Raw genomic sequence first — 25,178 nt, 5'->3', positions numbered from 1 at the left:
AAGTGTTACCGCCACGAGTGAAAAGACAAATGATGCGTTAATTTTGTCTACATGGAGGCGCACTCAGTCAACGCAAATAATAGTACACACTTTTTTATCATTATACTGCAACTTTATGACTTCTGAATATAACTTTATTCTCATATCGATCCAATTTTCATCACAATTTATTTATTTCTCTAAAGAATAATTTTTTCTTGCATAACCACTTTATTCTTTAGGAGTAACTAAATTAATTGTAAGTCATAACTGCACTTTTATGTCACATTTAAACATATTTTTCATTTTTTTATGACTTTTCCTGTAATATATCTTTATTCTCGTAACTTCTAATGACATTTTGTAGTATTTTTTCTAATTACATTTAGATTATAATCTCATAACTTTTTCTTCTTGCTCCAATTTTGTGTTACATTTTTATTAATGTTCGATTAGAACTTTTGTCTTATTGTACAATGTTCTTCTCATAACTTGGATTTTATTCTTACATTTCATTCTCTCATAAACTGACTTCTTAATTGTATGCCATAGGATACAATACAACTTTATTTAGATAGCTCATTTCACAACAGCACAGTGCATTTTAGGTTGCTCCTGATTCCTGAATTTTAACCTGAAAGCCGACGAGCCCTAAATTTTTGTGAGTGATGCAATGTTTATCGCTGTTGTTTAAAAGTAATAATAATAGTAAAATATATTTGTAACTCATTTGTTTGTACACATGAAGCTATGTGGAATTTCTACCTTTATTTGCACAGCTTTTTACACCAAGCACTGGGGTGGGAAACATTTCACACAAGCTGCCGACGAGAGAAAATCTGCTCCCTTGGACTGAAAGTGATGTATCCCACCTCATAGTGTTGGGTTTTACCAAAAAAAAAAGAAAATAAAAAAATCTAATCGTATTCATGGCACTGTCCCCCAAACATGACAAGTGCTGGCAACCGCCAAACGATTGTGTTGGCGAAGCTCATGTCAGGACCTAATGTTTTGGTAAACAGACAGATAAATGGAAGTATTACAAGTGTTTTTGCACGTTTTTATTGTTGGCAGTGTCTCGCTCGCATCTTTGGGAACACTCAAATTCATGGTCGCATGTTTAATTGTTTTAAGTCACTTCAATTGTTTGTGACTTTGTTCAGGTGCTCTTCCCGGAGACTTGACTCCATCTAGCTTAACTCAAACTCTGGCAAGACGCACACTTACTGTATGTCGACAAATTATTAGGTACAACTTCACAGTTTGATGAGATCCAATCAAAGCCGTTTTAAATGCTTTTGCCTTCAAGGATATGTTTTCAAAATTGACCATTTTCCACTAACACGATCACTGTATGTTTTTTTTTTAAAAATAAAATCAATGATATCAATCAATTTTGGAGCAGTCTGTGAATATATAATGTAAATAAATGCCCCCGGGACACTCGTTTTTAATCGCTAAAATTGATTTGTTCCCATGTCGACAGCGACAGCCTCTTCATAGCCATGAGCAATAAAATGTACTCACTAAACCTTAACATAAATATAAGCAGAAATCAATCTGCACAAACTCACCTGATGATTTCTGATGCTAGTGAATTTGTCCTCTGAGCAGATAGATCAGTTCAGTCCTCATACACTTGGAATTTTGATCTTACAGTGATCAATTTTAACAAAACAAGTCTACGGTACTCAGTTGCATTCATCGTCATAATTGTCACTTGTTATTCTCTAAGAGCCTTAATACTGTAGATTTGTTCCCAAGACGTCGCAGTTTTAGACCTAAATGTGACCGTTCCAAAATAAATTGGCCTTTTTTTCGATCATATATCACATTGAATAAATTGGTCGAGCCCAAGTAAAAGATATGTTCAAAATTTTTCTTTTCAAGGTCCAAATTTTACTTTTTAAAGACAAGATTATCTCACCAGCCAACACTGCAATGATCCGCGATGTTAACCATGTACTCTCTTTTGAATTTGAAAACTTTCCCCTCTCATCGCCTTGCGTTTATATGCCGACCTGAAGTTAGCATGTCACCATACACGGAACGCGAAAGTGCATCGAGTTCATTGAACAACAGCCTACATATGGCGGAAAACAATAAAGCAACAGTGACCATCACACCAGGCCATGTTTGACCTGCGAACGACTGAGGATACGAGGAGGAGGAAGAATAGGAGCAAGAGGAGGCGCCGTTGCCTGGAGCAGTGGGTCATCCGTCAAACCAGGAGGAGAGACTGGCCTCGACAGAGAGAAGCTGCGACCGGCTCTTTCTGTAGCTGCACGACAGGACCTGAAGCACGCCGGTCACTCCCTGCAGGGCCAGCGCCGACACGCTGCACCAAGGTCCAGACTGTCCTGCTGGGCCTGCCGGGCCGGATGGGCCACGGGTCAGAGGGGGGCGGGCTGATGGCAGACAGTGATCTCCCCTAAAGGGAGTCTGGGCCACAAACAATTGTCTAAAGTCATTAGGGAGAAGTTTGGACAAGTGTGCTGATCCAAAGACATACTTTGTGCGATTTACACAAAGTATTTTGTCTCATATGGAGTTGTCTGCACGCTATTTGCTTGGAAGTAACTAAGTACATTCCGAATACATTGAACTGGACTTAGTCAAATGTATAAAGTTTACACTGGTGATGAATATTTGCAAATACAGTATTTTTAACATTTTCATTGTTGTTGTTATTTTGCAGAAGAAAAGGACTGTTTAGATCAGGTGTGGGCAAACTACGGCCCGGGGGTCATATAACACGTTTGAATCCGGCCTGCCAAACTTGACAAAAATTAAATGAATAAACCTTGTTCATGTTTTATTTTCTAAATATTCTGGTGTGTCAAAGAGAGATATTTTGCTGTAATGCTTTTGTTCATTTTCATTTAAGATTAAATGTATTTTTTTTCTCCAATGAGTTGAGGTTACCAAAACACTCCATCCATCTGCTCCTGGTCTGGCCCCTCTGTCAAATTTTCGAACCCATTGTGGCCCACCGATCCCAAAATGTGTCCACCCATGGTTTAGATGTTTGAGGCGTCACTAAAACTAAAGTAATTGGCATTTTACTGAAACAATTGTACATTTAAAAAAAAAAAAAAACTTTTGACAAAACATTTTCAGTTTTTTTTTTTGGTCTAAAATAGTCAATTTAGGTGAAACCGACCCATGTTCTACTCACTTAAAATGGCGTAAGGTAAAAACAAAAATGTGTGTGTTAGGAAAGAAGAGTGTCAAACCTTGTGTAAATTACAAAACAAAACAAAAAAATAACAAAATAATTTTGATGTGAGTGAAAGGAATGATCTGGCTTGCCCCTTTGATCAATTTTTATGTATTTTGTTACAAAGTATGAGGCTTTGCTGAAGCGGGCTTCTTCTTGACCACACACACATACACAAAGGGTAACTCGCAAAGGGATTTCTTTACCTAATAGCCTTGCGCTGTCCCGAATGTTTGTTGTAATACCATTAATCCGAAATGGTAACATTCCGTAATGGTACTTAACATAATTTCTTCGCAACCTGACCATAAAAAGAAAAAAAAAACACTTTCTCTGGTGCATCTGCAAAATACAAGCTTGACCTGCTCTCTGACATCTTATTCCTAAAAATACATACCTATGTTGCTAAATGGACAAGTTGTGCACTCGTCTTTGAGGTCTTTTCTTTTGATTTGTTCTCTGCTTATTGATAATGGTAGTAAAGTGGTTTTGAAAAACTATTGTACCATTTCTAAACCAAACTCTGTAGAGGTCTTGAAAGGCTTCCATTTAATACCCTGAGTTACCGTCGCACAACATTTCGAACCACAGCCATGCATGACGTCATGCACGATCTCAGTCGACTTCGGTTTCAGTGCACATTAAAGGAGGACAAGATCCAAGGTGGCCCATTTTTCACTAACACGCCCAGTTGATATGTTTTTTGATCAGGAAACTGAAATTAGTTTTAATTTTTTTTAATCTATTATTATTATCGTTTTGCAGAAATTAGGATGACTTGAAAAACGCCTACTTTTAATGAGGAATATGGCCACGCCCCCTCTATCTCCATGTTTTGGCAAGTCATTAAAGGGAGCAATTACAAACATTCCATGTGAAACCTTTTTGCTTTCATTGCTAATGACGCCCAAAAACAGTGATTAATTGGCACCAAAATTCATGTGGACATCCCTACCTATTGCCACTTATCTGAAGGATTAACCTCTTTGTGACTGATTCATATGAGAATGAGGAATTTAGATTATGTGAGGATGCACGGCATCAAAGCACCAGTCGGGATATTTAGAGAGACTCAAGTGGGAATGAGTATTTATTTGGATGAGGATTGGCTCCAGTTTTTCGACTGTAGGCGACGCAACTACAATGCGCCGTTTTATTCTTTGGAACGTAACAGGTCCGGGCTTCACGTATGCCACTCAATGTAACATTCCAATACGGCCGCACTCGGCTGTGGAGTCAGCCTCCTCGCTGGAAACTTTTCGTTCGCTCAACATTGACACTCTCAAAGCGGCGCCGACTAAAAGGACATGCCGCTCCGCGATGCGCACCGTTCAAGAAGACCACCTCTAGGGTTCGTTGATGGGGAGTTTATCCGAAATGGTCGCCGACACGCGCCGCGACGCTGACAACTTCATGAATTGGCTGCAAGCGGTGGCGGACGTGAACGTGCATGAGTGGCAACAGCCAGGCATCCCCGGCATCAAATTGCCGGTAAGAAGCTAATTTTTCTGTGCTAACGTCTCCTTAGCGACCAAAGCTGTTGTTACCCGTGGGGGATGAGGGGTGTAAACTTCGATGCGTGGCTGCCTCCTTACAACAAAAGATTAGCGTAGCTAAATGTCTGCAATATAACCAGTCGGGATTTCTGTGCACATTGTTGCTCTTGTCCGTTTCAGCCTGTTTAAGTGCAGAATCAATCGGCACGGTATTTTTGATTTTGCGGAGGTGATCACATGAGCTCACGTTTGATGTCAATAAATCCAAACTATTGTGCAGAACGCTTTTATACTTTCACAAGTTCAAGTGGACAGGATGTGCATTTGCATTTTTGTGGCGTTCCGTCACCGTTTTACGCAACAGAACTGACAAATCGAGCAACATTACCTCGCTTGCCTCCCTGCTGTGACGTAGATGCTGAAACCGCGAAACAAATAACAAGCCGAGCTCCAAAAGGGAGCCTGCCAATTTGTCGTAAATCTCATCACAAAAAGACCCTTCAATCACTAGACAGACTTTTAGGGGGGAGCATTTTAGTACTGATGTCATTTTTACTGACAAACCTCTTATATAAGTGCCAATGTTAACATCAATTAAGTGACCTTTATTTTGCCTTTATTTTTTTATGGATAATATGAATAATATTGCACACTGTGAATAAAATATCACAAGACTTCTATCGACAGGCATAAGACAAGGATGCTGCTGAGAAGCATGTTGCTTGATAACATATGGAAGGTCAGCTAATATTAGGTTTGAAGCTTTGAAACACAAGAGGGCAGACAGTAAGAGCAATAGGTGAGTGGCAGAGGAAAAACAAGATCAGGACTGGTAATGAAAAGACAAATTATGGCCTGGCGAGCCGAGCGGGCCTTCCGGTCCATTAGCTTCTTTTTAATTGGGTGAGAAGACCCAAGAAACCAAGGTCCAGAAAGCAGAGAGACGGTTTCGGGTGTCGAGTTATTCCTGTAAAACATTAGTGAGCGATCCCCTCTCTGCCAGTATGAGACCTTAGACCACAGACGGCGGCCCTCCTTTCATCATTAACCTTTACCTCTCTCTGAAATGACTGCATAATCGAGGAAGGTAATCTTTCGCTCTGCTTAGAAGACCTTCTGCACTGCATTTAGTTCATCAGTTTCTACTCTCCATGATAAAAAAAAAGTAATTTCTTCCACACAGTAAGATAAGACCCGACAGTAACCCTTTCATTTTCTGCTTGGAGACATTTAACACCGCAAATATTTATTGTTATTATTACTGAGTAATCGATGAGTGAGTATTAGAGCCACACTAAAAAGAGGAAAAAAAAATTATTTAGTGATAACATCCTCAGTAGTCCTCTTTTTAACAGCGGTAAATGTTTATGCTTATGATTTCAATATGACCTGTAATTAAGTTAATACAGCATTACTGATTATTTATTAATCGTCTGATTAACAACAAATCAACAAATATAATGACATTTATATATATATATATATGCTGTCAGGTGATTATTTTTTTTATTCAAATTAATCACAAAAAAATCCATGATTAATCGCGATTAATCACATTTCTCAACTACTATTTTTTGCAAATTTTTAAATCAGTAAACTTTTCATTTTACTAACCTAATTTATGACTCTTTAGTCTCCTATGATTTTCTGACTGTCCCTAAACGTATCTACGCGTGCATTTATCAATCGTTCTGTTCTTATAGCTTTTCAAGCATACCTCCACATGCTGCTCGCCATTAAATGTGACGGTAATGATTCACTAACTTGAGACCTGAATAAATCAGCGGCACAATAAAAGTGATGTATGCACTGTCATTTAATTTGAAAGAGGGGAAGACACCTTCCTGCGGCTCTTAAGGTTAAAGACCGCACGACTGACAATTTGCCAGCGCCTTCAGCCATGACGGTATTTTCACGTATACCTCAAAGTGACTCGTCAGGCGGCGAGCCCGGCAGACGCTTCTCATACCAACGCTTCCTCTAGGAATAGAGTGTAACCACTGGAAAATGACCAAAGAGGCCGGAAAAAGTGGACCTCAAAGCGAGAATAGTCTTAAAATAACCTGTGTCGACACTTGGTTGAGGCAATATTTGATTGACTGACTTTTGCAGAATGGAGTAGACAGGAGTAAAAAAAAAAACTGTGTACACAACCGCAAGGAGAGTGTGGAACATGATGACCTGCAGGCGCAAGGATTAATTGGCACACAAACAAGGCCTCACGTGTGGAAAGGTAAAGTGAAAGTGACAAAACACGAGTGAGCCACGAGGACCAGAACTGGCTATGAGTACTGGCTTTGAAACGAGAAGAGAAGCCTGGACTCCAAAATAAACTGAACATATGACCTAATTAAAAGTCTGTGCATAGAAAAGCTACAAAGCTCGAGAGTGTTCTTGTACATTAAATATTCTTTCTTTAAGTGAACGCTTGCTGCAAAAGCATTTCCCCATGGGTCAGGCAGTGTGTTCAATCCATACAATGCTGCCCGAAGGTCTGACCAGGAAGTTGCTTTTTCTTATTTAGTTTTTGCTTTCAGGATGAGTTTCAAGACTTAAATCAACAGACACACATAGAAATAAATGAAAAAGAAAATCAAACTATTACATTAATTAGAATTTGTGGGAATCCTGTGCGTGTTTCGCTTCAACAAACCGCATAGGCTCAACAGCATCGCGTGTTTGTGACATGGATTCGCAACTTCACTTTGAGGATACATTTGTTACGGTTCTAATTTGTCGCGAAATATTACTTTTACTGATGTCAGTGTTTTCAAGTGTTTATCTTTAATGAATAATGTTCGTGTCATCACACTATTGTTGCCTTTTCAGAACTAACGTTTTGGTGACAAAAATCGTCTTTTCGAGGTAAGACTTTTAATGAACGGCGCTCAGAATCGCCGCGGCTAGCGTGGCAAAACGCAATCCTCTTCCACCACGATCTTAAGTTTTGTAGTCTCTGAACCGCGCACATGTACCGTTTGAAGAGTATGTTGAACATTGAGTCACAATTAATCAACTTCAATTAATCAACATGGATGTGACATAGTAAATCTAGACTGGAAATGACTTTTCCTGAGGACACTGATTTACACTCAAATTATTTACATGGTTGATCGTTTGCGCTTTGCCACTCTCACCACACACGGTAACACTGGCTGGCTCACTAAGATCTATTCTGTCCTGTCCTATCTTGTCCTGACCTGTCTCGTCCTGTCCTATTTGCTATTTGTCAAGTGGCTTCCCTACAGAGTGTAGCACTGCCTTCTCATGCCATCTATATCACCTCAAACATTACCTATTCAATTTGTGATTTTCTGCCTTTTTCACAGATTGCAGTTCTGTATTAAAAGTGCTGACAAGGTACGGGGGGTACGTTTTCCGCATTAAACGCTGAGGTGACAATGATGAATACATTCATTCTCGCACGATTCTGCCTTTTATGATGAGAATGTATGACAAATATCATATATTAGTACCGCCCTATTCTAGTAACGTTACAAGTTTATGTGAAAGAAACTGATTGTTCACGTAAATTCCCATATTATGACTTTATTCCCATCAAATGAAGTCTTACTTTCCATCACATTTTGACTTTAAGCCAGTGGCGGGCCGTGCATTTCACACATTGGCCTTCAGTGAAGTCCTACTTAGTCCTACTTGAATGAACCCCCCTCATAATACCGTCATTTATGACACCACGGCTATTGTAAAATCTGCCCGGCAACACGAGCTAGCTGAATTCTGATTGGATAAAAACTCTCACTAAAACTACAACACGAGGATTATAATATGACATCAATGTGAACAATATGATCATTATTTCTTGAATATGTTAGGCTAACAGAGAAGGCCTTGAAGGCCTTGACCCGCCCACCTCTGCTTCAAGCTAATGTATGATCGTGAAGCCGAGTTGCGCACATAAGCCCTAACACAATACAAGAGTGGTCCTGGCTGTTCCACCCCTAACCCGACGACTACAATAGCTAATCTTGAGTCACCATGGCAATGACAGTCGTGCACCGTTTCTTCATAGTATATTGCCCACTGACATGCTGTTGCAGCTATTTTTCCAAGGGCAGTTTTCAGCTTGCCGTTGACTGGGATTTGTTGTCATAGATCTGATCATGTTTAATGTGAAGGCAAACTACAAATCTTTATGATTGCTCTTGGAATACCGTGCAGTATATGTCATGTGCTCCCTGGTCTTAAACGCGCCCACTTCATTCGCTCAAAATCATTCAATCACTATTATTTGAATTATATTTATCAGCATTGTCAGTTCCCACTTATAATATTAGTTGTATTAAGCTATTTCAATTGTTAGAGTTTTGTTGGTTTTCTGAAAACTACTGTGCAAATAGAAGGACAACGGTGTGTCATCTCTTCTGTGTTCACAGGAGACACTATCATGTCCACATGTACAGTATCTGCTAATGCCGTATGCCTCGTAACTGTGTGTGCCGCTCTAATTGATAATGGCCCATTCCTGGCCCAGCTTACTAAATATAGCTGAGCCATTTAGGCCTTGGGAGTATTTCATGTCCACTTTGGTGCAGTTACCTCAAAATTGCCTTTGTGGCCTTTCTCTATCTGTTCTCATCGCGTTTAGCAAATGTAATAAGCGAGACTTCTATTCTGCACTTATACTTTCATGCTTCCTTTAATCACAATGAACTCTTGCCTGATCAGTCCAGTCCCCAACTGTGATTTCACACTTAATCCCAAATACCACTGCACCCCTCGCACCCCCCCCCTCCCAGCCGCCCTTGAATGTCAGTGACTGAGTGCGCCATTACGGCTTTAAATCCTTCGTTCTCATTGCGCAAATGAATGGCTCCTTATCGTTTCTGCTTTTGGTCTTCCCGTGTACTGTACATTTCCCTTCAGCCACCACCTTTGCAGAATTTTCTGACATTTTCATATCTACTCCCCCACAGGAAAGTTAATCACTGCTGACATTTCGGCGTCAAATACAATAAATGCAAGCTCGCTTTGTCTACCTCAGTGTTCACACACCATCTCTTTTGTGCAGCACATTTTGGAGGCGCAGTCCCATTATATTTGTGACATGTCTGTCACCACGCTGAGTGTTTTGCATCTCCTCCCATATGGTCCCACTTTTTATACCATTACTCTTGTTTTCATGTACTTCCCTCCTTTCTGACTCGATCAACCGATTCTGTTCTTTCACCATCAAGAGACATTGCTGCCATCTGCTCCTCCATTCTTTCACACTGTGAGGCGAATTTCAACACAGACCACTTTCAATTCAGGCCCTTCCTGCAGTCATTCGTCACTCCATCACATCTCGTGTCGCCTCGCTCGGAATTGGCCCTACCTTTGGCCTGCGTGCCGCACCGGGCGGAATTGCCATGGAAGGCTGCACAGCGAGTTCAAACGCTTTCAAATTTTGGCTTTGGTTGCTTGTGACCTTTCAAGACGCAGCTCACAAAATAACAGCTGTACACAGATGGAGCCAAGAGGCTTTTACACAGCAGTAGCCTCTGTTAGTGTCAATTTTTCATCCCATGGAGGAAGCTTATAACTTGTACACCATTATAACCAGTCTGGTGACGGTTTGGTCGAGCTTACACTTTCTGTTCTTTTCGGTTTTAAAATAGGCGATGCATTAGGACCTTTGGTTAATGAAAATGGGCAATCAATGTCAATGCAGTGAGTTTAACACATCTAGTGACAAGCCGGAAAAACAGATTAGGCTCAAATTGGTGTAAAAATATCCAAAGCATAGACATCATGTGTCACATGCGTTATATCGTTGCTAATGGAACGGGCTCTCTGGTGTTTATTGACGATGTGTCTGCTGACAGAAGTAACAGGCTGGTGAGATGTATCGGGTTATACTGTACTCTCTTCTCACATTCTGACAAATGCGGCAAAGCTGGATGGATAATGACGGTAAACATACTGCCAAAGCAAACTGAAGACTTTTTGAAGGCTAGCAAATGGAAGATTCCTCACTGAAAGCCATAGGCTTGATCCCAAGTTAATAGATTTTTATTGAAGACAAAAGGCAAGAACAAGCTGTCAAATGAGTCCCAGTAATATTCTGTGAAAACAAATGAAATTTAAATGTTTGTAAGTCAAAACGACAAAATACTAGCAAGAGTTCAGAGTTTGGAATTTGACACAAATCAAGTAAAAAAAAAAGAAAAAAATCAATCTGACAGCTGCAACTTGTCTATACATTTCCAAGACCTTTTTGTTCCTTACGAGACTTCCAGATCCTTCAGGTTGTCGAGTGCATGCTTATCGGGTGCTTTTTCATAAGCAGAACCAAACAAAGTGAAGCGGAATTCTGTATCAATGCTCCTCATCTGTGGTGGGGAAAAAAAAATCTCTGAACACCTGAGTTTTCTTCAAGTACATTTTAATCTGGCCCGAAAACTTCATAAATCGTTCACTGTGGCTTTTTCATAAGTCATAAAAATTATTTTTTGATTTCACCGTCTTGCTTTTATTTTGTGACTTTAACTACGCTTTTTAATGTTAGTTTTTTTTCCCATTTATTCTTTTATTATGTTGGGCTTTTGTATTGAGTTGAATCTTTTCATATAATCTTCCTTGTAATTATTATTTCTTTGCCACTATAACACTCTATGGATTTTCCTTGTGTATCCTTGGTGCAATACAAATAAACTTACCTTGCCTTAATAGCAAATGCCGCAACTTTGTTTAACTTTTCAATTACACCTTGATTGTTTGGTGGTGTACATAAAGGAAAAACAAAACAGTCTCATTGAAATACTTCAAAAATTGGGAAATTTGGTTACAATAATAGCACAGACGAAGCATTTCCTCACAGACTGTGCCAGTAAGAACACGAAAACAGCATGTTGAAATCAGGTTCTAAAAGTTGTCTTCTTTTCATTGCGTTTCTAATCTGTACTAGTGTTGTTTTAACAACCCAAATTCATGAATTTAGTCTTCTCAGTTCGATTCACGGTCAGTTTGAAATTGGTTTTATTAAAACCTACTGGATGAAAGAGGAATCTTGAGAACTTGTAAATTGGCATTTAAAACTGCCGTGAATGTTTACGGAACATTTGGAAACTTGAATGGAGCCGTTGACGGCCACTTGTAGCCTAGCTTGTGTGCGAAATTCAGGTTTGTAAACCCCTGTAATGACAGGTCAGATCACCAGCTGTCATTTTGAATTAATAATTTAGAAATGAAGATTAAGATTAGGAGGTCAATTTCACTTTGTCACGTCGATTACAGGAGAGAGAAATGGCAACATGTTGCAAGTCAACAAGTGAACAGCAACTCAAGCGTGTGGCGCATGTGTTGCTGTAGTTAGCTTAAAATGCTATATAATGGTCGTGAGAACCATGTTTCTGTGAATGGCGAACGTCCTGTGTTGTCATAATCACAATATAATGTGTGTTATAAGCGGCTAGCAATGTGTGCTACTCTCCTTTGGAAACGACTGGCAATGAATAAGTTCAAGACATTTTACATTTTCATGACTCGGTTGGCTAGCAACCAAAGCAGGGGGAATCCCGCCTCTCGCCAGGAGTCAATTGGGATTGGCTCCAGCTCGCCCATGACCCCTAATGAGCAACAACTATAGAAAATGGACGCGTGTATGGGTGAACTTTTTAATTGCTAGAGTACAAATAGTTTGGTCTCTCGGGTGCCTGCCCACGCAACAAGTGTGAAATGTATCAACCACCAGATACAATAAATCTTAAAAGATCGGCCTATTTTGAAATGTGCCTTCCAGTGAGCCAGTCTGTTTCATAACAGTCAAGCTAATTTGCATAACACGTCCCTGCACACCCAAGTTTCTCCAGTCATGACTTGGCAGCTAGTTTTGCCTAAAGAACCTTCTTTTGGTTGGAGTCTGAGACAATCTGGACAGGGAGGGGTGGACAAAACTCCTGCTCTGGAGGAGGCCTCAGCGTCTTCTGAAGTCAAAAGATTTGTTTCTTGTCACTTTTTTTAAACAGAGTTGCGGGAGATGTCAGTCAAAGTCACTAAATACAGTGCTGTATACGTTGGCATGGTAACAAAAGCTGGACTCTTTGTATGAGAGAGGGCTAATTTCAACCAGTGTGTCAAATGGATATGAACTGTGCTGGAGGTCCTAATTATTTTTTTTTTTTTTACCGAATCCTGTTGGAGAGCTTCTATAAAGACACCTGTAAGATGTTTTAAATGGAATTAAAAACAAAATGCAATTCTCTTCTATCAACAAAATTTAAACATCATAAAACCTTGCTGGCCCTTTTTTTGTTTAATAAACGTAAAATTAAATGTAAAAAAAAATACTCACCATTTGATTACAGTTATTGGCAGTTCCATGCTACTCATCACTAATCAGCCATTAAACTTTTACTTGCTCTTCATATTAGCATTTGCTTGATAAAATATACGTGTGTATTTGCAATTGAACTTATAATATTGCTAATATTGTGCTGTGCTGAGCAACCAGACACTTTCCCATGTCAGAGTAAGTCATCTTTTTCTGTTCTGTGGTTATCATCATTGCACATTTCTATTATCTCACAATATGAGAAGTAAAAGTCCAACTCTTTTCTCTCTCCTAAAGAAGTGACCAATAATCATGGCTTTCGAGCTTTACCTGAAGGGCAAACATGATGACAGTAGGAAATGACCTTTTCATAAACAAGTTAATGGGAAGGTATATTATGTGAGATTTGCTTAGCTGAATTCGAGCTTCAAATGATATCTCTTGTAATGAGAAAACCACTTAAGAGACCATCATAGCGCTCTCCATATGTTCATCTACCTCACACGCCACACAGTGTGTGGGTGATGAAGAAGCCCATCAGCGGCGGATGCTGTCGATGCCTCATTGCTACAGCAACACAGGCGGCATGGAAAACGTTCTATTTCCTGTAAATAATGTGCGGTAGAAGATGAACTGCAAATTTTGACCCAGGGTACTTTTTTTACCCACCATCTTTTTACTCTCTCTCTCTTTCTCTGTCTCTCTCTCTCGCTGGTCTCTCAAGACAAAAAATAGAATCCACACCTGTCCATGGAGACATTTTCGACCATCTGGCTTGCACAGAAGTTGAAGGCAGCAAACCCAAATGAGTTCGGCCTTTTAAATATTACTTTCGGACGACTGCAGGCCATTATATTTTTTTTTTATTGGAATTCCAACCAAACATGAATCACGGGGACATTTATGTTTATTTATTATGTGGAGTTATGGCATGATATTGAATCTCTACAACAAGTGGTGCAGAATATGACCTGTGGGTAAAACAGTCCGCAAGCGCATCTGATATAAAATGTCCCGGAAACATTTACCATGCTCATAATACTGTCTATGATAAACATTTGTTTGACCATTGCATCATATATTTTCAACAATTTAGTTTGGCCCTATGTGGACCATGTGGCCTATTTTCTATACCCGTCACGAAAGAGATGTTCCGTCTGCAGTATTAATATTACAAGAGCATTCATTTGACTTTAATTACACATTTTCATATGTGCCGAATTAGTTAATTTAAATTTTCATACATATACAATTAGTAAGAGGTAATTTATTTATAGAAGCGCGTTATTCCATGCGATGAATATATCTGTGTCCTCACTGACAGGCAGGTTGCGCTCATCAACAAAACTACGAAGTATTAATATTAATTTCCTTGGCAATTACCTGCTTGAGATGTAACGGCAGGTTGACAGGTGTCTGCCACGGGATGCTAATCTAAACACATATGCAGTCGATGCTAAAATTAAGCCCATTGTGCTTCCAGACTGGAATAAGACTTTTTCATCAGCATTGCTCCACTTCCTGATCAGTTCCTCACTTTTGTTCTGCGGCATGATTTCTCCTTGCATAGTTCATAATCTGCAGTTAACATTTGTCAGTAGTGATTTTCCTCTGATTTTTCATACTTAGTGTGTGTGTTTATATACACAGCATGTACGTATGTGTCATATTAGGGGTGGGCGAAAACAGATTCCCGGTATCGGGAATGTGAAGACTGCGGATACCAGGCAAAAAAAATAAATAAAAATAATTCAATAAATAACGTACCACAGAGTTAGTACCCTCCGCAGTAGTTGGCGCTAGATTGCAGGCGTTGGGCGCAATAGCAAATCATCTGCGTCAGAAGGAAGGGTCTTTCTTTTAAATTGCCGTCATTATGTATAATGAAATTTTATATTGCAAAAGTACTAACGGTAGCAGTGAGTAATCATGTAGTCATACTTGTAACAATCTGAAACAAAAATGGTATCCAACATCCCTTATTCATAAAGGAGGTGTGCACGCAAAATTTGATTTACTTTGTAAACCCCAAACTACAACTCGCTCGTCGACAAAGAGAGCCTGCAACATTTGTTTCGTTCCGCGCGCGAAAAGAGGCAAGAGACAAATTATGACTGCCTGATTGACAATAAGCCTGCTCACAATGCCCTGAGCATCTTACAGTTCCTGGTCGAGAATAACATCGCCATGGGCGTGCTGAAGAAACCTCCAATATTAGCTGACCTGGCATTTCACATGCTCAAGGGCTTTTTCGAGAGGACCTGTTTTGAAGATGTGAACTACATATCGATGGCTGTGACAAGGCATCTGCTGAGGTTCCCGTAAAAAGTGCATGAAGTTGTGCTAGAGAATGCTGGGAAAGTTTGTGAGACTCCAGGGGGATTTCTTCAAATGGTAAAACCTGTACTGTGTAGATTGGGATTTGAAATATATTATTTATGACATCAGTCCTGTAACTTTTCTGACACACCTCTTATTGCATCTCTGTATATACTGTACACACATACAGTATATACAATATGTTTATAACAGTACATATATACTGTATATTACGAATTTTATGTTTAAAAAAAACATACACCACATTAACATTAAAAAAAGTGAAAAATCTAATTGTTGAATGGGATTGATTACGTACCTGTTGGGTATAAATGTGGTAGCATTTCCAATTTCGCGGGTCAGAAATTAATATGGGCATATTTTTTTTAAATAATATTGCAATGCTTGCGACAGAACTGACTGAATTTCAGGTGTTTATATACTCTAGCTTTGGTTTAATGATAACTCTTAACACTTAGCTTCATTAATTCCAATTTAAAGCTGCTAATGGATGTGTTAGCGCAGCGGGAGATGCTTCCAGAGGATTGCGGTTGTTTTGATCTTTGGCCCATTAGTGTATACACACATTTACTCAATTTCTTCAGAGATAAATATCATAAGGAAAGGACAACTATGAGTGCATTTTTTTTCAATTAACACCAAGTTTGGATAATTTGAGTATGATTGCTAATGATGCAATAATTCCATTAGTAGCATGTACTTTAAGGAAATGTATTTACGTTGCAAAACCCTTCATCCATTTTCTACACCGCTCATTTGGGTGAGACTCTTGCAGCTGACTTTGGATGATAGGCGAGGTACACCTTGCTCGCTGCTCGCAGTCAATTCTCTATTAAATATGTAAATGTGCTCTTGTGACTTAAACATCCAATGAATTCCATTTATTTTCACGTGTACCTTTTTTAGGGAGCACCTCTATTTCAACAACCTTCATCCACCTTCATACGCAGGCCTCTCCCATGTTTTAGAGGATCTCTTTCTTGACCTCACTGCATGCCGTGCAGATTCTTTCCTCTAATTGTGACAGGTCATGGGGTTTAGTGGCATACTGTCAAAAAAAAGTCACAAGGTGTGAGGTCAGAGGATTGAAGGGCCCATTCAAGGGGAACTTTTTGACCGAGCCATCAGTCAGGAAACTTGATGTTCAGGAAATCACTCACTAACTTGGCAAAATAAAATGTTACAAAGGTCATCTTTTCCTGAAGCTTTCGGACTGCAAAATTATGCAGCATCTTCGGGTATTTTTTTTCCCTTTAAACAAATTGTTAATGGATGCACTGCAGAAGAAAAATGTCAGCCTGATCCTTCACATGGCACACCGGACGATTCTAACTGGAGCTCGGAAGAGGGAGCACATAACCCAAAAATGTTTGTCTTCAAATCTTTAAATGTCCTCGCCCCAGTGTGAGCTCCCCCACCCCTACGCACCTCCGCTGCCTCAGGTCTGCGGACCAAATGCTGCCGCAGGTGACGAGGACTAGGCGGAGCCTCACGGGGGATTGAGCCTTTTTTTTTTGGAATGTTGAATATTAGGTTATGTTTGATGACACATTTTTATTCTCTGGCTTTCGACTCAACATGAGACTTTCGGTGTTCTGCGTTTTTTCTGGTTTCTACTATATCTGTGTTTTAGTATGTGTTCTTATTTTCTGCTAATTTATATTACACCATATGTAAAGTGCTTTGTTACAGTTCTAGCTGTTGACAAATTAAGTTGTATTGTGTTGTAGTGTGATGGCCATAAAGCTCCTGAAACTGGAACTGGACTGCAGTCGGGGGTGGAAAAAGTTCTTGCCAGGCGAGAATTTTGCAACAATGCGACAATGTTAATTGGTGAGTCATTGCTCCTTACAAAAACTGTCAGATGCATCCCCATGGTTTGTCGTGTACCCCGCCTTTCGCTACCCTAATGAGGAAAAGTGCGATTGAAAATGGATGAATGAATGGAAGGTGTCTTTTTACTGTATTATTTCCGCGTTTTACTGTATGACATTAGGTGTGCGTTCGTCTTAACTATTTCCGTGGCAATTGCTCCTCATTGTTATTTTGCAGGCTCTTTTGTGTGTCAACCAAAGAGGAGTACAGTGCTAGTCAGGCTGCAACCACCCGACGCGTGAATAAAAATGGCCAAAAAGCCGGGTAATCCATTGAATTGACTCACTAATGACTCTCAGGTCTCAAATGATTTCTTAAACATCACCCCACTGCCATATAACCTCCCAAATGAGCTCGCGGGGAGTCATCCAATGGCGGAAATAGTCCACTGCCGTCATTTGCGCTACATGCCCGCGCACCTCCTTAATGACTCAAACCAACAGATGCTTGTCGATAGTACCAACAGCACCGAATGGATGTAAATGTAGGCGTGGGTGATGAGCGTTAACAAAACTGAGCACAGCGGGGACTACAGGCTGGATGGGAAGTGAGGAGACGGCAAAGTCGGTGCGGAGTGGTCACAGTGTTAATTCAGTGGACTGTGAGGCCACAAAGTGTTATCGGGAAAAGTGAACGCACGGGGATGGATGTGCTGCTGACGGATGGCAGGTGCGCATGGTGGGAGTGCGAGAGCAGAGCGGACGCTGTTACCACCTCACACACATGCAAAGGCATACTGTATATGAAAAGGTAGGGAAGAAAGAGACACAAGGGAATGGTAAACAAACAAGGAAAAATGTGTCACTGGTGCTCCTCCAGCAATAAAGACATCCCAGTAAATCAAATAAATGAGGTGAGAAAGAGAATTCTCACACTTGGAAGCAAAATATTTTTAAGAAGATCTCGTTCCAGTTTCTGCCTCAGCCTTATTATTAGCTACTTTTAGGTATGTGATAGATAGGCACGAGCATGAGCATCTTCTGAGGTTCAAACTGAGTACGTGGAACATTCAAAGTCCCGAAAAGTTTTGCAATTTGGAGTTGAACGAAACTGTTCTGGGAAAATATGCCTGAAAAGTCCAACATAACTTTTTCAAACTTTCATTATGAGGAACGTCATACAGGATGTCATCAAATCTTTTAAACCTGTGGTCACCAAACTTTTTTTTCTTTGTACGACAGACCAGTTTAGACAACTTTTCACAAACTGGCAGCCATTTGCCGACGAGTTGGGATGGAGGGTCATTCATCATCAATCATTTAATCACCTGGCCCTACTTATATTGCACTTTGGAAGGTCATCAACGGGGAGGGGTTGTTGGCTGATTAATAAAATACCACAACAACCAACATTAATTCCACCGTGTATTTTTATGTACGTTTACTAGCAGCAACAACACCATAGCAAGGTTAACAGCAATGCTTTATTGACATACGTACGGTGGTGCGAAAAAAATGAGCCGGTGCGCACAGATCGTGAATTCAACGGTGATTTTGCGTATATGCTCAACTTGTGCGCAAAGGACGAACGCGCCTATGCTTTTATTAGTAAATGTTTCCCTCACCATAGACGTTAATGACAGCTTTGGTTGGCTTTTACTGTATGCTAGTTTGATCCACTAAAAGTGACTCAAGCCAAGAAATGTTACTTTTGAGCATCACGTTTGATCAGAGATCAAAGATGGCTTGTTTTTTACACCCACCAAAATATGGTCTCCTCTCTTAGTGATGCAAAACCTTGCTTTTGTTTCAAGCAAGATTGATCCGTGGAGTGCGTTATTTATTTATTTACTTATTTATTTTAATGCTCACAGTTAGTCCACAGGTACATTTTCTCTGGCCTCCCTGCATCGTCTCATCCTTAACAATTTTCCATGTGGTAAATAACCCCCCCTCCGTTCTTAACATTCATATCTTACAGCATATACCGTCTTGTGATTTCCGAACACAGAGCTCGCGTCTGTCCACAGAGTTGCAAAGGTCAAAAGCCTGCAGGGTCTTTTTCTTATTGGATCTTCCTGCTGACATCAGGCAGTTTGATTCAGTTTAAGCCAGTTAAATCGCAACTTTAATTTGTTGCTCATTTCTCGAGGCTCAGTACCCTTTATACTCCCAATGGAGTGTCCTCAATGAATTTATTAAGCCGCAGTAATTAAAGGTATGTCCTTAAAGAGGAAGTAGTGCCATTTTCCTGATAATAACTGAATTAAGACAACCTTTGATTCATCAATTAATGCTGGAAATGAATTCATCTTGCTCCTCTGGAAGACTATCGGCTTTTCACGTAGGTAAAATACTTGCCTCATTTGCAAGACTCCACTAGCACTGTCCCTGAGTGTGTACCATTTTAGAGTAACACCATCAAACCCATAGGAGCCAGGCAGATATGGACACATTTTAAGGGATCAGTATCAGCTCAAATTAAGCGGATCAAAATCCAATCCTTACTGTACTCTACGGAATTTTATCCCCTTCAGCCAGCTAATGTTGCAGTAGTGCAGTTTAGAATATCTCTATTGCAGAAAAGTCTGCATGGAGAATTTTATTTTGTTTTTAAATCAGATGAATTATGTTTCTTTTTAGGTGCTTGCGTCACGGTTGCTATAAGTGGGTCATCCAATGGTCGAAGGGTTGCAGGTTCGAATCCCGGCTGCGACTGTTTGCTGCTTTAGTGCCCCTAGGCAGAACACTGACCCTCACTACCTCATATTTTATCATTTCTAATTGAAAAAACCTCGATGTATGATCTTTTACTGGTGATCTAAATCTTAACGTTTGCTAAATTCTTCTACTACTTCAGTAATTGTCTTGTGTGACAAACTAGGGATGTCTAAATTGTCTAAATTTGACTGTATAGCCCAATGATAAAAATAAAAAAAAAAATCAATCCATTGATTATCTCTGGGAAAGTGCAATCTATACCATGAATACTTCATCGGAGAAAATATATAGTTAATATTATGTATTTGAAATATATCTTTTCTGACATAAATCCCGAAACGTTTCTGACACACCTGGCATACTCTGCTACGTATTTCCTAAAACTCCAAAAATAAATAAACTCTGCTTTTTTTCACCAGAGCAAATTATCGCGAGTGATCCTGTGACCCCCACAATCAGAGAACGTCTTGTTCACGTTAGCTCCTTACATAGTCGGATGTGCGTGTTGCTAAGTGATGTGTCTTCTGTGCATCTGTCGATCACCGTTCCTGATGAGCACCAAGGCAAACGCGATAACACCTGAACCATTTAGTGTAGTCTCCTGTTCCCGAGTGATGCAAGCTGCTGAAATATTCCTCAATTAATTAAAAGGCCAATATGAAACGCGATGTATTTGATGTCCGTCTTTAAACATGTTCAAACAATCTAGAAAGCCTCAGAAGTTCTTATGGTTGGAGGCGATGGCAGTGTTATAAAGAAGCCATCTTGCGCATAGACTTACTACACTTCATTAGGTACACGCACTATCAATGCGACTGTACTAGTGCACTGCATCATAGTGAGAGCTGGTTCTAGTATATTGGCAACCTTATTTAAGTCGAAATGAGTAAAATATTGGATTGGAAAAAAACGGCGGTGAATAAATGGTGCGATGATGCTTTCCGTTATTTAGATTCCATTCGTAAAAAGCAGAATTAGCTGATTGAGAATTTGGGGTGGTTTCCGTGAGATTGTTTATTGATTAATTGAGACAAAAAGATCCCATTATTTTGAAACTACAGTAATTGCTTGATTATTGTGAATTTGCTGGCTTCCTGCCATACTTATTCCATTTTTTTTTCACCTATAGTAACATGAGTATAATGTGAGTGTGAATAGTTGTTTGTCTACATGTGGCTGTACTCAGGCTTTCACCCAAAGTTAGCTGGAATCGACTCCAGCTCACCCATGAATGTGACCCCTCAAGAGAATAGACGATTGGAAAAAATTGTTGAACCACTTAACGAAATAAATTTAACACAGCACTCTTTTGTGCAATCAGTAATGTTGCTTAAAAAATACATATACTAATCTTGAATATTCTTTTTTTAATTTTTGCTGACGGACCATAATTCATCCCGTTAATCAGTAATATAGTGAATATGAGTGAATATGTCCATAAAAGTTGACTCGGCATGCGTAACTGGAAGATTTGTTATCCGGAGAAGAAATTCCTGACAGATACAAATACAATTTTGTGGTTGCTGAATATGATTTCAAGGCAGAGAAAAAGTAAATCAGGCTGGAATAAAAGGTGATCTTCCCCCAATTTCTTATTTAGTTTGCGAGGACCCTCAATGGCTACCCTGCAGATGGCGGTGGCCTGAATGTTGACCCTCTCCCTTGATTAAATGTGTCAGGTGTTAGCGCCGCCGCAAGGCTTCCATGTTGGCTTTAGATTGGTGACAGCTGCCTGATCCACTTTTTCATGGCCATGAGCTCAACATTTGCATCATTGTACTGTAGCGGCAGGATGCTTAAAGGAAACCTGCCCTGGCTTTCAAACTTGTCACATTCCGACGCTTTATCGGGGGCTTTGTCGATCAAATTAGTACTTTATATGAACCCCTTAAGCATAAGGAGCGGTCGTGCTCAAATTCATAGGCTTTGTCACCGTTCTTCTCTGCTCCGACGTGTGGGTTAAACAACAATCAAAATAATGCAGCTATGTATTTATTTTTTTAGTCGTTTTCTAACCTGGTCAGTGTCGTACAGATATAAACTGCATTCGCGAGCTGAAAGAATCCCATCATTCATCAAGAATTGTATTTCTGGGATCGCCACTCTGTTGGGAAGTGTAATTTCATTCTAAACTATTGTGCTTAGTATGTTTGACAGTTATAAAAAATGCATTTGTAAGCAAAAACAATTATTGGAAGTTCAAGTCCAGAAAGGGAGGACTCATTAAAACTGTCGAATTTTAGTGTGCAGCAACTAAGTAAACTACTTTTTATTTTTGGGGTCATTTGATGTGTTGGAAAAGTTAGTCCCCTCTCCCCTGGTTCAATTTCTTTTCACGCAGTAATAATGCATCCCCACAAACCACAAGGGATTGCTTTCTTCTATTATTGATAGTCAGAATGCAAGCAGGAAGAATCTTTGCTGGATCGACTAGTCAGTAAAACAGCAAAATGTTGGTTCTTTCTGGAAACTTCGATAATTAATTGGAGTGCCCACCAGGTTGCAATAAACAAGCAAATATAGAGATGTCGTCACCAAAATATTCTTGATGCGGTTGGAAAAAAACCCAATTAAGTTTTAGATGGATGGATGTAGGACTGAATTGAGAAGATATTGAGTTCTATTTTCATAACCGTGGTATATCCTACATGCTGTGTAGTGTATCACTCTATGGAGGAGAGGGTTAGACCCAATACTAGTAATTTTGCGGACAAATACAAGGCAGAAGCGAGGAGAGCCAGGGATGCGCCGCTGTGGGCGTGGTCACAGCCGACGTTAGTCATGGCTAATGGTGTACATCTCTCCACAAAAGACGATTTGATATCTTTGTCCACACATGAGGTATGATACAATTCGAGAATGTAATGTTGTTTGTAACAACCTTCTGCTGTGAAGATATAACCCGCAGTGTTAAACTGTTCTTTTACCATTTCAGTTTTCCTGATTTTTTATTTATTTATTTATTTTTTGGGGTGGGTTTGGCTATAATGTCACCCAGTCAAGAACTTAAGCGTGGTCGAAGTGCATTCAGCTGACTTGCTCACAGTGGCCAAGGGTGGAGATAACTACTTTATTATTATCATCATTTTATTTTTTACGATTTTGAGGTCTCATTTTTTATTCACATTTTATTTTTATTTTTTGCGAGTTCAAATTTGGCTGGGTTGTGAAAAAGACTTCTTTAGAATGTGCCAAAATCAGAAGGCAAATTTTAGTTTTCACTTTATAGGAGTTTAAACTCATTCGTGAAAATCCAAAGATCTTATTGGTCAGCCATTGGACTCTTTGGTTTACACGCTACCTGTAATCTTGTCAAATTTGATCCATTCATTTGGCAAAGTGGGACTGCTTTTTCATGCAACCTCTTTGTAGGTGGTCGCTGCCAGTGTATCATCAAAATGCTTTAAAGATATTTACATATTTACTTTGAAATTGTATCTTGTTTTCTCAACGCATCTTGTCTGTAAACATCTCCCAGTGGCATAGCTTTAAGACTTTGCCGTTGAAGTCTTGTATTTATATGATCGGTTACACCTCCAAATAATGTGTTCAGCCAAATGGCCGCCTAGTAAATCTTCGGCTAGCTGATATTCCAGTGCCTGCTCGGAATTATTTGCATATTGGAAGGCCAGCCTCCACATTCTGCGGGATGTTACAGGGGTACACACGCTTTGCGAGGATACATATTTTCTAAATGACTTTGGCCATGAACCATAAGTGAGATTATTTCTATTATGTCTGACAAGCGCAGACGGCGCAGGAAGGGAGGATTGAATGCTTTCCGAATGTGAAAAAAAATCAAGCTTATACTGAGCAGCATCCATGAATCCCTTGAGCGAGGTGAATGTAGGGCAGAATGTTTTCTCGCATTAGTCAATGTTTTCAACATACAGAATTTAAAATGATATTTGTGCGCAAGTTTGACTAACGTGGGTAAGTTGGTAATGATGTCGAGCTAGGTTTTAATTGACCGAACTTTACTTTTACCGTCAAGTAAGAAGCATTTATTATACCTTATCTGATCTTTAGACAGTGATAAATGTGATTTTGCGGCCATGGGCTGTAATTAACTTGAATGTGTATGAAAGCTTTGATGTTGAAGATGATTTCTCAAATAATTCTACTTTCACATCCAGCTTATTCTCATAAAGCCATGCAGCTCACGTCTGACATCACAAGCAGCACAGATGTTGTTGCCCGTGTTCAATACCTTACTCAACTCTGTATTAACTCTCCCAAGGTCTGAATGCCTTATTTATTGAACCACAGGAGTATTGTTCACATTTATTAAACGCAATCTTTTTCTTCAGAAGATACAAAGTCTGATTAGTGTATATTCACGTCGGCGGTCACTGTTCCCAGGTGGAATCTCTCGATGGCAACCGTCAGCGGCTGATTGAATTTCGCAAGGCTCATTCAAAGGGATTCGGGGAAAAGAAGGCACCCAGGCATCTTGCGCTCTCTCTCTCTCTCTCTCTTAATTATGCTCCTCGTACAACATCCCTTCATCTCCGCAAACAATCCATCTGCCGTTCGAAGGCCTGTTTTGTCAAGAGTTGTTAGCCGCCTGGCCCCGGGGACGAGAAGTGCAGGCTATTATTTATCTTGTTTGTCCCGTGCTTTTCTGTCTCTGCGAAAATGGCGGGATTCGAAAGCCCTGGTGGACTTTTGTCTTGCAGACCTAATCAATGACATAAGTAAATTCAGATTATCAGTGAGACTTGTGAAGGAGGGCTGCCTGCGGGCTGCACTGGTGTCACCTTCTCAATGATTTCAAATTTGCAGAGGAACTGCTTTTCCCTGTGTCGCTGTCACTGTCGGATTAATTAATTTTCATTAAATTTGCGTTCTGACATTTCCAGTTGGTGGCAACCGGAATTAGTCGCTTCAGGGTGTTTTCACCAAACAGCAGTCTTATACATTTATGAGGATTTTTTTTTTTAATATCTTTTAACAGGAGAAAGTAAACAAGCTGACTAATCCTGAAGCCTGCTGTATGGTTCCCTCAACAATAGAAGTTGTAGTGCTTTACATTTTTTTGACCCGTGTTCATTAATCAGACTGGGTGAAAAATGTTTATTATCAGTCAACTCATTATACAAACTTTAATAAAACAAAGCAGGGGCAATCGCCTCCCTTCTTCATAATGTTGAAGGTATTTGTGAAAACAAAACTAGATGGACTGAGCAAAAAAATGCAACACATAAAAAATGCACTGTGTTGACAGCAACTGGAGGAGAATAGAAACTTCACCTGTTTGTTTAGTCGAATCTCCATAAAATGCACAACGGGCACAGTGCCGATATCTGATGTTGGTGGATTGATACTGTGCC

The 25,178-nt window shown here is 39.8% G+C and overlaps 1 long non-coding RNA gene across 1 annotated transcript in view; it reads left to right on the top strand.

Annotated features, from left to right (window-relative positions):
* LOC148327568 (uncharacterized) overlaps positions 1 to 17,140 on the top strand; it is a 28,438-nt gene extending 11,298 nt beyond the window's left edge. Inside the window, exon 3 of the long non-coding RNA XR_015845743.1 lies at positions 17,041 to 17,140. This is a non-coding gene — a long non-coding RNA (uncharacterized LOC148327568). The remainder of the gene's footprint in view (positions 1 to 17,040) is intronic.
* Positions 17,141 to 25,178: the final 8,038 nt, after the last annotated feature.

Source organism: Idiotropiscis lumnitzeri, chromosome 11, assembly GCF_059441095.1.
Source record: "Idiotropiscis lumnitzeri isolate Australia: NSW breed Sydney's pygmy pipehorse chromosome 11, RoL_Ilum_1.0, whole genome shotgun sequence".
NCBI classification, from domain to species: domain Eukaryota; kingdom Metazoa; phylum Chordata; class Actinopteri; order Syngnathiformes; family Syngnathidae; genus Idiotropiscis; species Idiotropiscis lumnitzeri.
This window is presented reverse-complemented; position numbering and strand designations above follow the sequence as displayed.